The following is a 15,485-nucleotide window of genomic DNA, read 5'->3' as shown; positions in this document are numbered from 1 at the left end:
TGAAACACTGCGCTGGACTGCAGATACTTTCACTTTTTTCACTGGACTCACGATTGGAGCCACGGTCGTGTTGATTGAGTGGCGGCTGATTGTTCAGCTGTGTTGAGCGTCTTACCTGGTGATGTCAGGATCCACATTAAACATCCCCCTCCCTTCAGTGAGTCCCCTGCTGACCTGGTGATGTTAGGGTCCACATTAAACATCCCCTCCCTTCAGTGAGTCCCCTGCTGACCTGGTGATGTTAGGGTCCACATTAAACATCCCCCTCCCTCCAGTGAGTCCCCTGCTGACCTGGTGATGTTAGGGTCCACATTAAACATCCCCCTCCCTTCAGTGAGTCCCCTGCTGACCTGGTGATGTTAGGGTCCACATTAAACATCCCCTCCCTTCAGTGAGTCCCCTGCTGACCTGGTGATGTTAGGGTCCACATTAAACATCCCCTCCCTTCAGTGAGTCCCCTGCTGACCTGGTGATGTTAGGGTCCACATTAAACATCCCCTCCCTTCAGTCAGTCCCCTGCTGACCTGGTGATGTTAGGGTCCACATTAAACATCCCCCTCCCTTCAGTGAGTCCCCTGCTGACCTGGTGATGTTAGGGTCCACATTAAACATCCCCCTCCCTTCAGTGAGTCCCCTGCTGACCTGGTGATGTTAGGATCCACCTTAAACATCCCCCTCCCTTCAGTGAGTCCCCTGCTGACCTGGTGATGTTAGGGTCCACATTAAACATCCCCCTCCCTTCAGTGAGTCCCCTGCTGACCTGGTGATGTTAGGGTCCACATTAAACATCCCCCTCCCTCCAGTGAGTCCCCTGCTGACCTGGTGATGTTAGGGTCCACATTAAACATCCCCCTCCCTTCAGTGAGTCCCCTGCTGACCTGGTGATGTTAGGGTCCACATTAAACATCCCCTCCCTTCAGTGAGTCCCCTGCTGACCTGGTGATGTTAGGGTCCACATTAAACATCCCCTCCCTTCAGTGAGTCCCCTGCTGACCTGGTGATGTTAGGGTCCACATTAAACATCCCCTCCCTTCAGTCAGTCCCCTGCTGACCTGGTGATGTTAGGGTCCACATTAAACATCCCCCTCCCTTCAGTGAGTCCCCTGCTGACCTGGTGATGTTAGGGTCCACATTAAACATCCCCCTCCCTTCAGTGAGTCCCCTGCTGACCTGGTGATGTTAGGATCCACCTTAAACATCCCCCTCCCTTCAGTGAGTCCCCTGCTGACCTGGTGATGTTAGGGTCCACATTAAACATCCCCCTCCCTTCAGTGAGTCCCCTGCTGACCTGGTGATGTTAGGGTCCACATTAAACATCCCCCTCCCTTCAGTGAGTCCCCTGCTGACCTGGTGATGTTAGGATCCACCTTAAACATCCCCCTCCCTTCAGTGAGTCCCCTGCTGACCTGGTGATGTTAGGGTCCACATTAAACATCCCCCTCCCTTCAGTGAGTCCCCTGCTGATGTATCACAAGTCAATGAATTAGTCCATCAGTTTGATTGAACCCTTTCACCACCAAATGGTTAACCCTTTCACTGTGAAATACAGAAGGTAAACCCTGTCACTGCCACACGACAAAGGGTTAACCCTTTCACAACCACACGACAGAAGGTTAACCCTTTAACAGTCTGGTGTGGTAGTGAAAGGTTAACCTGTAGTGTGGTAGTGAAAGGGTTAAAGAGACATTATTTGTTTAGTATCAGGGATGCCAATGATAGATGGGTTTCTTGTTTATAAACACTGTTTGAGCCAATCGGCAATATACTTGGTTGTGAAAGGGTTAACACTTTACCGTGTGGCGGTGAAAGGGTTAACCCTCTGTATTGTCGCAGGGAATGTGTTAACCCTTTTGTAGTGTGGTAGTGAAAGGGTTAAAGTGTAGAATCAACACCCTGCAGCCTGGTCCCAATACACTTTACCATTAAAGAGAACACATAGGACAAAACATACAAATAAAAAAACCACATTAAAAAGGTCAATGTTAGAGGGTTGTTAAAAAGGTGATGGGCTGTAATGAGGTGACTAACGGTTCAGTTAACCCTTTCAGTGCCACGGACGACATATCTTGTTTTATCAGCCCCCCCATTGAGTGCCCACGACGACAAATATCGTTTAATTTTTTTATTAGCAATCTGAATTCATATTTCATCAACCGAGTCTCCCGTTGGTACACCAGCCCCTACAGGAGCTCAGAATGGAAAAAAGCGCCCCCTATCGTCTATCCCTGTGTAACTGCAGGTCAGTCGCTTGGGTCGCTTTCACACGGGAGCTGTTTGGTCCGGACTATCGGACCAGAATTCGATAGTCCGCTTTTTTGGGTTTGTGTGAATGCGCGTCGAACTCGGTCCGCGGACCAAACACGCAAACTCTGGTCCGCCCAAAAACATAGGTCTCGGTTCGCTTCATCGGACCAAACGCGGACCAAGAAGGAAGAAAAAAACAGAGGCTTATTATTATTATTACCGCAGCGCGCGGCATTCACTGCAAAACAAGCACACTGTACACATATGGACAGAAGACCAAATAAAACAGCTGCTTGTGGGCACTCACAAAAACAACGAGGTGTACAAGTTGTTTAGCGAGAGGATGGTGGTAATGGGCTTCAATAGAACAATGGATCAATGCCACGTCAAAATAAAAAACTCCGCCTCCGCTGATCTGGAGTCAGACAGGGCTCGCAATCCACACACACGCACGCGCGCGCACACACGGGCTCGCAGCCACACACACATTTCCACTCTATTGTCCAATAGACGTGCCCTTTTCGACCGCGTGACTGTTCAGAAAGTTTTGGTGCGCTTGACAAATTGCTGTGAATGCAGACGAACCAAATGAAGAATGCAACAATATTGCAACTTCACCACCAGAACCGCACCGAGTCCACCAAAACGATATGTGAAAGCACCCTTAGACTGACCTTGGATCTGTAGATCTGTGTGGGGGGAGCCAACTGGCTCCTTGTTCTCGCAAGCCGTCTGATGAACATGGAAGTTATCGCGGGACGGAAAGCAGCCTGGATTATATATTCACAGCAGCCAATAATGAACGCAATCGATATTTGGAATGGCGATCAGGAATTGGAATAATCTTTTTGGAGAACATCTGATCTAAGGTAAGGAGTCTATTAGGGCTGCACGATTAATCGTTTTTTAATCGAAATCGCGATTTGGAATGATGCAATTATCAAATCGCCAAGCCTGCAATTAAAAAAAATAAATAATTTTTTTTTTTTTTTTTTTTTATTTAACCAGGAAGTCCCATTCTCCACTTGCACAATCTGAAAGTAGCCACTTCCGGCTGACTTCCGGTTGCCAATGGCACTTCCTGTCCCATCCAAATACATTGGTTTTAGCTACTTTTCTCCCCTTATTTAAACAACTTTGTCGTCACAGAGAGGCAATGAAACGTTTGTATTATTATAGTATAGAATGTATTTAATAAGCAAACGTTTGTCAGCAGGGTTTTTGGGCTGTATTTCATGTAAAAACGTTTACTGTTAGTTTCCTTGCTCAGCCAGCATTAGCTAACAGAAGCTAGTGGTTAAACAGGCCGGATTAGCTTTGAGCTAACTATCTTTCCCGACCCATGTATTCATTCCATTCTAAACATAACGTTAGTTTACAAAACATGACCCGTCTATATAACGTTGAGGAACAAATTATATAGACGGGTAATGTTTTGAACAACTAACGTTACGTTTAGAATGGAATGCATCGGCAAAGATCCGTTAGCTCAAAGCTATTCCGGCCAGTTTATCAACTTCCTGTCATTTAGAAATATGATTTTATAGTGAAAATCATTACCAAAACGTCCGGAAAAACCTAACGGGAGCATTATAGACGGTCATACAAATGCTATAAGGTGGCAAGAAATGCACTATAAACAATACTTTGCGGCGTCGTTTCTTGCGCTAGCCTCTTGTTAGCCAGCATTAGCCTTAATAGCTTTGAGCTAAGGATCTTTGCAGATGCATAAAGTATTGTTTATAGTGCATTTCTTGCCACCTTATAGCATTTGTACATTTGTATGACCGTCTATAATGCTCCCGTTAGGTTTTTCCGGACGTTTTGGTAATGATTTTCACTATAAAATCATATTTCTAAATGACAGGAAGTTGATAAACTGGCCGGAATAGCTTTGAGCTAACTATCTTTCCCGACCCATGTATTCATTCCATTCTAAACATAACGTTAGTTTACAAAACATGACCTGTCTATATAACGTTGAGGAACAAATTATATAGACGGGTAATGTTTTGAACAACTACCGTTACGTTTAGAATGGAATGAATACATGATGGGTCGGGAAAGATAGTTAGCTCAAAGCTATTCCGGCCAGTTTATCAACTTCCTGTCATTTAGAAATATGATTTTATAGTGAAAATCATTACCAAAACGTCCGGAAAAACCTCACGGGAGCATTATAGACTGTCATACAAATGTACAAATGCTAAAAGGTGGCAAGAAATGCACTATAAACAATACTTTATGCATCGGCAAAGATCCTTAGCTCAAAGCTATTAAGGCTAATGCTGGCTAACAAGAGGCTAGCGCAAGAAACGACGCCGCAAAGTATTGTTTATAGTGCATTTCTTGCCACCTTATAGCATTTGTACATTTGAATGACCGTCTATAATGCTCCCGTTAGGTTTTTCCGGACGTTTTGGTAATGATTTTCACTATAAAATCATATTTCTAAATGACAGGAAGTTGATAAACTGGCCGGAATAGCTTTGAGCTAACGGATCTTTGCCGATGCATTCCATTCTAAACGTAACGTTAGTTGTTCAAAACATTACCCGTCTATATAATTTGTTCCTCAACGTTATATAGACGGGTCATGTTTTGTAAACTAACGTTATGTTTAGAATGGAATGAATACATGGGTCGGGAAAGATAGTTAGCTCAAAGCTAATCCGGCCTGTTTAACCACTAGCTTCTGTTAGCTAATGCTGGCTGAGCAAGGAAACTAACAGTAAACGTTTTTACATGAAATACAGCCCAAAAACCCTGCTGACAAACGTTTGCTTATTAAATACATTCTATACTATAATAATACAAACGTTTCATTGCCTCTCTGTGACGACAAAGTTGTTTAAATAAGGGGAGAAAAGTAGCTAAAACCAATGTATTTGGATGGGACAGGAAGTGCCATTGGCAACCGGAAGTCAGCCGGAAATGGCTACTTTGAGATTGTGCAAGTGGAGAATTGAGATACAAGATCTCCTTTGCAAGGTAGACCTGGCCAAGATGACAGCAATAACATTTGCAATACATCACACAGCAATAAAATGTGCGATACATCACACAAGAACATAATAAATGTGCATGTATACAATACATCACATGTAAACACAAAGCAGAATAGTCTACATGATAGTAAAAGTGTATAATACAGGGTAATATAGTAACTTTGCAGTTGGCACCCGACTACAGAAAGCAGCAACATTCTTCTTGTAATTTTTTTTTTTAAATATGTTATAATCGCATCGCAAATCGCAATCGCAATATCTGTCAGAATAATCGCAATTAGATTATTTCCCAAAATCGTGCAGCCCTAGAGTCTATGTTACCAGTCTTGGGGTAATCGGAGCTGTAATATCAGCATGTCCCCTAGAGAGAGAGGTCATTAATCGGCATGCATGCGATTCGTCTCTGCGATTAACCCATCCCGTCGTCCTTCCCCCCCCAAGGGCAGCCGGGAGCAGACAGGCGCAACGTGAGCCGCGCCAGGGGACCAATCCAAGTGCTCCTGTCCGTCTTCGTCAAGGACGGCACAGCGTTAGCGATCTTGTTGTTGTGCATGTTTTTCCATTGGGTTTATCTCATCGGGGGGGGGGGGGGGGGGAAACCCTTGCGAGCACGGGGAGAACATGCAAACTCCACACAGAAAGGCCTGGGAGATACCCCACCTGGGTAACTGGCATCATGGAAACCTGGTCCCCAAGCGGGAATCGAACCCTGGACCTTCTTGCTGTGAGGCGACAGTGTTTAACCACTACACCACCGTGCCGCTATGTGCCATGTGTGTGTGTGTGATCTTGCGGGAACGAGAGAATCGATTTTTCAGCTTGCGTCTATAGCGTGCATACGTACACATATACTATCGATAATCTAGCGTTTATTTGAAAACGATTCATAAATAGGCCGACAAGTGACAACGTGTTGATAAGCGACGGGCAGATTAGACACAGCCATAATTTAAAACATAGATTAGGCGTTTTTAACGCTAACATTGAAGTGGATGGTGGCATTCAACAGGGTAAATCAACGTTAATCAAAGGCACTGAAAGTGTAAAAGACTTCAACTGAATGTGCTTTTTTTAACATGGAATTGAGGCCAAGAGATGAGCGGCAAGTTGTACAGTAGGCTCTGAAGCTTGTTAACTGAAGGAATGACCAGGAGACCAGCAGCGAGAGAGCCTTGCCAGTGTGTGTGGTACAATATCAGTTGGGTAAGGGGTGTGTGTGGTACAATATCAGATGGGTAAGGTGTGTGTGTGGTACAATATCAGATGGGTAAGGTGTGTGTGTGGTACAATATCAGATAGGTAAGGTGTGTGTGTGGTAGGGCTGACCCCTATTAGTCGATTAGTCGACTAATCGGTCGAAAGGAGCAGTAGTCGACTGCCAACCTCTTAGTCGAATACAAAAAAGAAAAAAAGATTATAATTATTTTTTGTATCATTCTTTCCAAAAGAAAAGAGGCCTAGAAGCGTGGCTAATGCTAATGGCACGCATACCAGAGGCTAACTGCCTAAGAAAACAGGCACAGAGGCACTGAAAGAGGATTTCACTCATCTAATGAACACACTAGACTAGACAAATATCAACATGTATCCATCAGTGGACCAATTGCATGCTTTTGCAGAGGACAAGAAGCCTTCAGTCGACTCCTTCAGACATTAAGCACCCCCCACAGCGCAAATGGAATGATAAAAAAAAAATTATTATACTTTTTTTTTGTCGACTTATAGACGACTAACGGCACATTTTGGCCTATCATAGTCGACTATCCAAATCCTTAGTCGGGACAGCCCTAGTGTGTGGTACAATATCAGATAGGTAAGGAGTGTGTGGTACAATATCAGATAGGTAAGGTGTGTGTGGTACAATATCAGATAGGTAAGGTGTGTGTGTGGTACAATATCAGATAGGTAAGGTGTGTGGTACAATATCAGATAGGTAAGGTGTGTGTGGTACAATATCAGATAGGTAAGGTGTGTGTGTGGTACAATATCAGATAGGTAAGGTGTATGTGGTACAATATCAGATAGGTAAGGTGTGTGTGTGGTACAATATCAGATAGGTAAGGTGTGTGGTACAATATCAGATAGGTAAGGTGTGTGTGGTACAATATCAGATAGCCTAGGTAAGGTGTGTGTGTGGTACAATATCAGATAGGTAAGGTGTGTGTGTGGTACAATATCAGATAGGTAAGGTGTGTGTGGTACAATATCGGATAGGTAAGGTGTGTGTGGTACAATATCAGATAGGTAAGGTGTGTGTGGTACAATATCAGATAGGTAAGGTGTGTGGTACAATATCAGATGGGTAAGGAGTGTGTGTGGTACAATATCAGATGGGTAAGGAGTGTGTGGTACAATATCAGATGGGTAAGGAGTGTGTGTGGTACAATATCAGATAGGTAAGGTGTGTGGTACAATATCAGATAGGTAAGGTGTGTGGTACAATATCAGATATGCAGATAGGCAGTCACGTAGGATTTTGAGGGAGACGTGGAGCTTGTCCTTATTCCACTTTCTCTCCGCACGCCTACATGTGCGTCTGAGAGCACGCGTGGAGTCATTTAGCCATGGTGTTTGGAGTGTTTTGCTGCGTTTGGACCTGAGAGGTGCAACAGAGTCTAAAATATTTTTGCAGGTCGAGTCAAACATTGAAATTAAATCATCTATATTAAAAACACAGTTTGCGCCCAAGGCGTGAAGTGGGGAACCGTTAAAAGCATCAGAAAAAAGCACAGCAGTCAGGGGGCCCAACGTGCGCGAGTAGCGCGCAGGGGCATGGTCATTCTTATGTAGGCACGGGGCTATTAAGGTAAACACAACAGGTGAGTGGTCAGAAAGACCTGCAGCACAGATGTCTGTTATAGAGACAGATACACCAAACGATAACACAAGATCTAACGTGTGACCTTTTTCATGTGTTGGGCCAGTGACTGATTGTATCAGATTAAATGAATCAATGAGATTCAGAAAGTCCCGGGATAGGGGTAGCAGCGGACAGCAGACATGAACATTAAAATCACCGCAAATTAAAACGTGGTCATATTTCACCATGATCCCAGCGAGAAAATCGGCAAAGTCTGTGATAATCTCCTTGTTGTATTTGGGTGGACGATAGACAACAGCACAGAACACAGGAGACGACAGGTGCAGTTCAAATGTTTGCAGCTCAAAGCTAGAGTAGCTTGCTACAGGCTGGGACAGTCGACACTGGAAGCAAGATTTGAACACGGAGGCTAAACCTCCACCTCTACCTGAGGACCGGGGGGAATTAAAAAATTTACAGTGTCTTGCTCAAGGCCACTTCAACATGCTCCCCGGGAGGAGCAGTGTGTCTAGTAGTAACTAGTTAGTAGCTAGTAGAATACACTCCTGGAAGGGGTTCCTCTGTCAGATGCATATACTGTTTCAATTCAAAATGTAATAGTCTAATTGAACCTTACTATTAATAAAATGTGTATATTACTGTTGAATAAAACAATCTGGACTCTAACATCTCTCCATTATGTGTGTTTGTGAATGCGTGTGTGTTTGTCCTTTATGGGAATGTTTGTTGGCACAACAATACACTGGTATTTGTTCATTTCTAAGGCCCTTACTGGTAAGCTGCCTCCTTATATCACATCATTATTGGAATGGAATGTTCCTATGGAACATATGGAATCCGTTCTAGTGACTGGCTGGTCCTTGAGGTTTGCTCGGAACAGGGTAAATCTGCATTTTACTACGATGCCCCTAGCTCATGGAATGACAGTCCCTGAAGTTTGATTCTCCGGCTCTGTTGCAGAGTTTAAGGGGAGACACTGCAGGTGAATAGGGTAAAAAAATTAACTAATTGATATCACAATGAAACTTCCCCAGTTGATTACTTATATTAAGACAAGACTTTTTTGTATTACAAGTTTTCTGAAATTGTATGTTTAAATATGCAAATGAGGCATGCTCTACTTAAATATGCACTAATTTGCATATAATTCCAGGACAGAAATCTGAACATTGGATAAAGCCATTTTCAAAATTATAGTTTCATTTTGTTGACATATTAGAGCCAAAGGTTATTACAGAGGGGATTTTGGATATCTCTTTGTATCACTCCATAAATCAGAAAATACTCCATTCAGTCCATTTTTATGGTAAAATTCCATATTTCGCCATGTTTTTAGGAATAAAATGTGATATAAATCAGGGTATGAATGCGATATCAACAAACCCTTCTGTAAATACCTTCAGAACATAGATATGAATAGAACTGGAACGTTTGGTGTATGTGAGTGCTACTGAAGTGGAGATTTCTGGCTCAGAGTATGAGGAAAAACTCTTAAAACTCATTTTTGGGAAAACGCCTTCAAAGTTCTGTATTGTGAAATGCCATACTTTTTTTTTAAACAGATATTTACAAACACAATACCTAATCAAACCATTAGTAATAGACAACCTAAACACATGCCTGATAACTGAATAATAATAATAATGTTATTGAACTGAACAGAACTACACACAGGCTACAAACAGTGTAGTGCAGTGTAGTACCCCCTAATAGGCAACAAATATTTGAATAGATATCACTATGAAACTTTCCCAATTTGTTATGTACATATAAACTAAGAAAAAATATATTGCAAGTTTTCTGAAATTTATGTTTATATATGCAAATGAGGCACTACTCCATTAAATATGTGCAAATTTATGGATGCAATAAGGCAAAATGATGTAAAATAAACAACTAAATGTGTGTTATTGACGTTTTATTGTCACTAGTTTCATAGAAGACATGTTTAGGAAGCAAAATATAACAAAATCTCAAAATCAACAAAAAAGGTATATTTGACTATTCACCTGCAGTGTCTCGCCTTAAGACCTTGATCATTAACTATTGTCCATCAAGTTGTATGTGTTGTAATTGATTTGTTATCCTTTTTTCTACCCTCATCTTGTATCTTGTTGTATTTATGATTGCTTATCTCTGTATGTAAACTCGAACTAACTGTAAATGAGGGAAACCTCAGTTGCCTTTCGAGTATAAATAAAGTTTTGAAAGGAAATTAAATCAAACATTCAAACATACTCATGAACATACACACACCATAGCACACATGGCTTACAATGTAACAATACACAATGGACAACATTCAATTTCTCACCATAGGACACACACAACCTGCAAACAATACACAACCTGCAAACACAATACACACACAACCTGCATACATAAATACACACACAACCTGTAAACACAAATACACACAACCTGCAAACACAAATACACACACAACTTGCAAACACAAAGAAACACACACTCACACCGACATACGACTTGGTACAACACGCACGCACATAGACACAGAGCCTGGAAACATAAATACACACATTCAATTTGGTACAGCATGCACACACATAGACAGTGACACACAGCGTGGAAACACAAATACACAACTGCAGCACGCACACACATGTACACACACAGGCTGGAAACACAAATATACACACACACACACATAAGATAAGATATTCCTTTATTGATCCCCTTGGGGAAATTCAGGCATCATAGCAGGATGGGGGGGGGGGGGGGGGGGTACTGTTATGGGCAGGGTAATAGTAGAAGGCAATACAATTATAGTACAGTAGAAAAGTAAAAAATAGGCAGTGTAAACTATATAATTATGAATGCAAATTTTTTTTTTGATCATTCTTTACAAAAGCAAAGAGGCCTAGAAGCATGGCTAACGCTAATGGTGCGCGTACCAGCAAGGCTAACTGCCTAAGAAAACGGGCACAGAGGCACTGAAAGAGGATTTCACCCGTCTAATGAACACACTAGACAAATATCAAGATGTATCCATCAGTGGACCAATTGCATGCTTTCGCAGAGGACAAGAAGCCTTCAGTCGACTCCTTCAGACATTAAGCACCCCCCACAGCCCAAATGGAATGATACAACATTTTTTAAATAGAATTGAATATTTATAATTTTATTATACGTTTATTATATATTACTATCTGCAAATTTTGGCCAATCAAAGTCGACTATACAAATCCTTAGTCGGGGACAGGCCTAGTATATGTACATACATACCAGCTGTTTCGCCTGTTTTATTCTCCACCCATTGATCATCCATAGCAATACTATCACAGACATCCAACCGAGATCCCCCCTTGAACGGCCCTTGTAAGGTTTCTCCCCTCCACATTGCCTGGGAGTGTTGCATTTATTTATTTTACATTAAATTTTTGTGTTTTTTGTTTTGTTCTTGATTTATTGTGATGTTTCTTCTTGACTTGTTTAAAGTTCTTGACTTGTTTAAAGAAGACATGTCCGGCCCACGGGGACATTAACGTGTGTTGTCGGGCCTTACAAATAAATTGGATTTGATTTGAATATTGGCATATAATTAATTATGAATATATTTTTCTACCTCTTCATACTGTAGGCCTACTTGTCATCTGTACTTGTGCTCTCTCTCCTCCTCCCCCCCCTCTCTCTCTCTCTCTCCTCTCTCTCTCTCTCTCTCTCTCTCTCTCTCTCTCTCTCTCTCTCTCTCTCTCTCTCTCTTTATTCTTATTTCCCTTAACTGTGGGACATTGAACAATCAGAATGCCATAACAGAAAAAGTATACATTAACCTCTTTTATATATATATATTTCTTTACACATTCTGTAAATGTTATACCAAACCTATCGGCGTTTATAAATGACTAGACATTAAATACCAAACCTATCTGAGTAATTAAAGGACTACACATTAAATATGATTTCATAAACGACTAGACAATAAATACCATTAATACAACACTAACGTGTATGAATTCATTCAATTGGGTGCTGTTCCCCTTTAAGGTTTGGGCATGGCTTGGATCACAACATATTTTCTGCCCACTAGAAGGCGGTATAGGAGTCTGACAGTGGGACACTTTTCTGTCTGTGTATCTGTCTCTCTCTGTGTCTCTCTCTGCCCCCCCCCCCCCCTCTCTCTCTATCTCTCTCTCTCTCTCACACACACACACACACACACACACACACACAGCGGTGCGTTCCTGATTTCAACTCTGATTGCACGCACGCTAATGACGCCACGTGCACGCACGCTCCCGGCACGTGCGCGCGCTCCCGCGCATGCGCATAAATGACACACACACACATTCACTCAAGTACAACCACACTCACCCTTTCACTGGTATATGCAGCATGATGTGACAGTGACAGCCCATCTCTTGTTATCAGCAGCAGTATTATATGAGGGTAGATAAGATAAGGCTTGCGTGACTAGAGTCATTATAAAACGTCTTCAGAGCAGATCCTACAGCAGCCATAGCAGACCTAGGAGCAGTAGCGGCCCGTGGATGCTTCGCCACTAGGGGCGCTAATAAGGGGCGGAGCTAGGGGGTGGCTACCTGGGCTCAAGCCCCGGATGTATTCTGAAAAGCCCCGAATCTATTTAAAAAAAATAAAAAAAATGATTTTTTTTTTTTTTTTTTACAATTCATCATTGTTACATGGAAATATGTTTGCACCAGATTTAGCAGAAGCTAATTTCCATCTGTGGTCTATCCAGCTGCTAACTGTATTTGAGTGAGTTAAGTCTTGGTGTTATGGTAGACTCAGACCTAAGCTTTAAATCACAATCAACAAGTTGACAAAAACTTAATTCTTTCACCTTAGAAACATAGCTAAAGTACGGCCATTTATAAATCAAAAGGACGCTGAAAACCAGATCCATGCCTTTATCTCAAGCCAACTCGACTACTGTAATGCACTCCTTACCGGCCTCCCGAAAAAATACGATGATAACTATTTTATTGCAATGCACTATTGCATTATTTTATTCTATTTGACTAACTATTTTATTGCACTGCACTATTTTACTTTGTATCAGTGAATCATAGACGCCTGGCCATAAGAGCATTCGGAGCATCTCTGCTCTCCCACTATTGAACTTGGGGGAGCAAAGATATGATCTTGCTCGACCACTTTTTGATTATATGAAAAATATGATATATCCCCCCCCAATATATAAATCTAACCATAACTACGTTATGGTTAACTGAGTTTTATAGTGAAAAGAGCAGCTTTATTGGTCAAGATTGAAGGCTCTATATTGCAGGAAATTGCACGTACAGGTTCATTAAATTCAAAAAAAATCTGTCGTGGAGGGGGTTGTGCCGGACCCCCTCCAAACCACCCCTTGCCTGCCCAAAAACTAAAAAAAAAAATACAAAGGCTAAGCCCCGGATCTCCTACAATCCTAAATCCGCCCCTGCGCTATACCAAACATTTTGCAAACATGTACAGTACCACGCAACCGACTCATGGCAAGACGTGAGCGATTCGACTCACGCTCACGGCAATGAATCGGCTCTTATGAACGAGTCGCTCAGCTGTTACTACAACAACACACAACCAGTCAAATAAATTATTCACAACTTGAAACACAATATATAAATAGAAAAGTTAGAAACAAAACTCGCTCCGTCTCCAAACACACACAGATCTCTCCCTCTCTCCTTCTCTCTCTCACACACAGCGCGACGTGGAATCGATTCGTTACACAATCAGACCTATTATATACCAAGAATAACTTCAGTATGAGTACAGGGCTGTACACATATTTTGCATATTGTTAAACGAGCCAAGGCTAGCTATTAAACTATCGATATGAATCGAAAATCTGGGACCCTGATGTAAACAAGACAAACGTCTTTCTCTGGTCTGCATCCCCTTAACAATTGTGTGTATTGAGCCGTACTGTATTGTACCCATTCTGCAATCTGTTAATAAAGTTCTCATTCATTCATTCATTCAAACATAGACGATATTGAACAAGCCATAATCCACGTATTTTCAATCCAAAAGAAGAGAGAGAGAGAGAGAGAGAGAGAGAGAGAGAGAGAGAGAGAGAGAAGAGAGAGAGAGAGAGAGAGAGAGAGAGAGAGAGAGAGAGAGAGAGAGAGAGAGAGAGAGAGAGAGAGAGAGAGAGAGAGAGAGAGACTCACTGTTTAGTTGACACGTCCAGGGCAGGACTCAGGGCTTGCCTTGATAAAGTGTATAATCCACTGTTGATGTATTCCAGACCACTGTCCACTGTGTCCAGACTGCATCCGCCATATAGCTTGTTAGCCAAGTGTTAGCTTGTTAGCAGAAGCACCACACAACACAAGTACTTCATTCCTTTGTCCATTTCCGCTCGAACAGACTGCAAACTACCTGGCGTTCTATCGCCATGCTCTAAGACAAACTCTAACCTTAACCAACTTTGAAAGAGTGCCTAAGCTTAACAGTCTAAAGAACTTGCAGTCACGGCACGCTCTAAGACAAACAGCTGCGCCTGCATCTCACAACAACACAACTATCTCTACCGTCCACCAACGGACCAACCTAGGAATAAGCTAGAATTGGAACATTAGAAATTGGATTCGGCCAATCAGAGATCGTCTCTGTAAAATTCTGCTACGGAAAAAAATACTGGCGTCGGCCAATCAGAGAGCGTCTCCGCAAAATGCGGCTACAGAAATTCTTGGCGCTACTGGCTAGACCGCTTCAAATCGCGCCCGGATTCCAACATAATAGTCATATTTCAACGCACAACGCGTTATGCACTGATTGGCTGTGACGGATACAGCGATCAAACTGTGACGTGCACTCAGAGCGCTATCGCGTCTAGCCCGGGCCGAGAAATACGAAAAATAAAAAAAATATAAAAAACGTGAGGTCACTTCCTGCTCAGGAAAACTAGTGTTTTTTTTATTTTAGATAATAACGTTATATTGTGCATTGGAAATACAAACATACTTAAAATGAGTAAATATTATTCATTTTAAACATGTTTATATTATTTATAGGCTATAAAACAAAAACTAAAAAGTTTTATTTTCTTCTTCTCTGATTAACAGCAGGTGGGTCGGCGCCCGTGCGCCCCTAGTGGCAGAGCCGCCACTGCCTAGGAGCACATTCTGTTCAGTCTAGTTCACATTGTATTTTCCAAATAAAAAGTTGGAGAATTTGCAGAACACTTAACAAGAAGTTGTTGCTGGTGATGCTAATAGAACTATTCCTGCAAATTATATCTCGTAAAAAGTCTTATTTTCTCGTACAAGAAGCAACAGGGAAGGCTCGATCTCACCAAATATTTCAACTTCTGCCGTGTTTAGACTTTGCCGCCAATGTCTGCGTTAGCAGATTAAGCTGTCAACTCTCATTGAAAAATGTTTGATATCCGGTTTGCTTACCTACTGTCTATGACCGTA

At 42.1% G+C, this 15,485-nt stretch overlaps 1 protein-coding gene across 1 annotated transcript in view; it reads left to right on the top strand.

The window, feature by feature from the left end:
- The window catches only part of LOC311238423 (broad substrate specificity ATP-binding cassette transporter ABCG2-like), a gene marked incomplete at both ends in the record, with an annotated part of 89,856 nt that overhangs the window by 279 nt on the left and 74,092 nt on the right, over positions 1-15,485 (top strand). The window lies entirely within an intron of this gene.

The sequence above is a fragment of the Notolepis coatsorum genome, assembly GCF_963971535.1.
Source record: "Notolepis coatsorum genome assembly, chromosome: 1".
Lineage (NCBI taxonomy): Eukaryota > Metazoa > Chordata > Actinopteri > Aulopiformes > Paralepididae > Notolepis > Notolepis coatsorum.
This window is presented reverse-complemented; position numbering and strand designations above follow the sequence as displayed.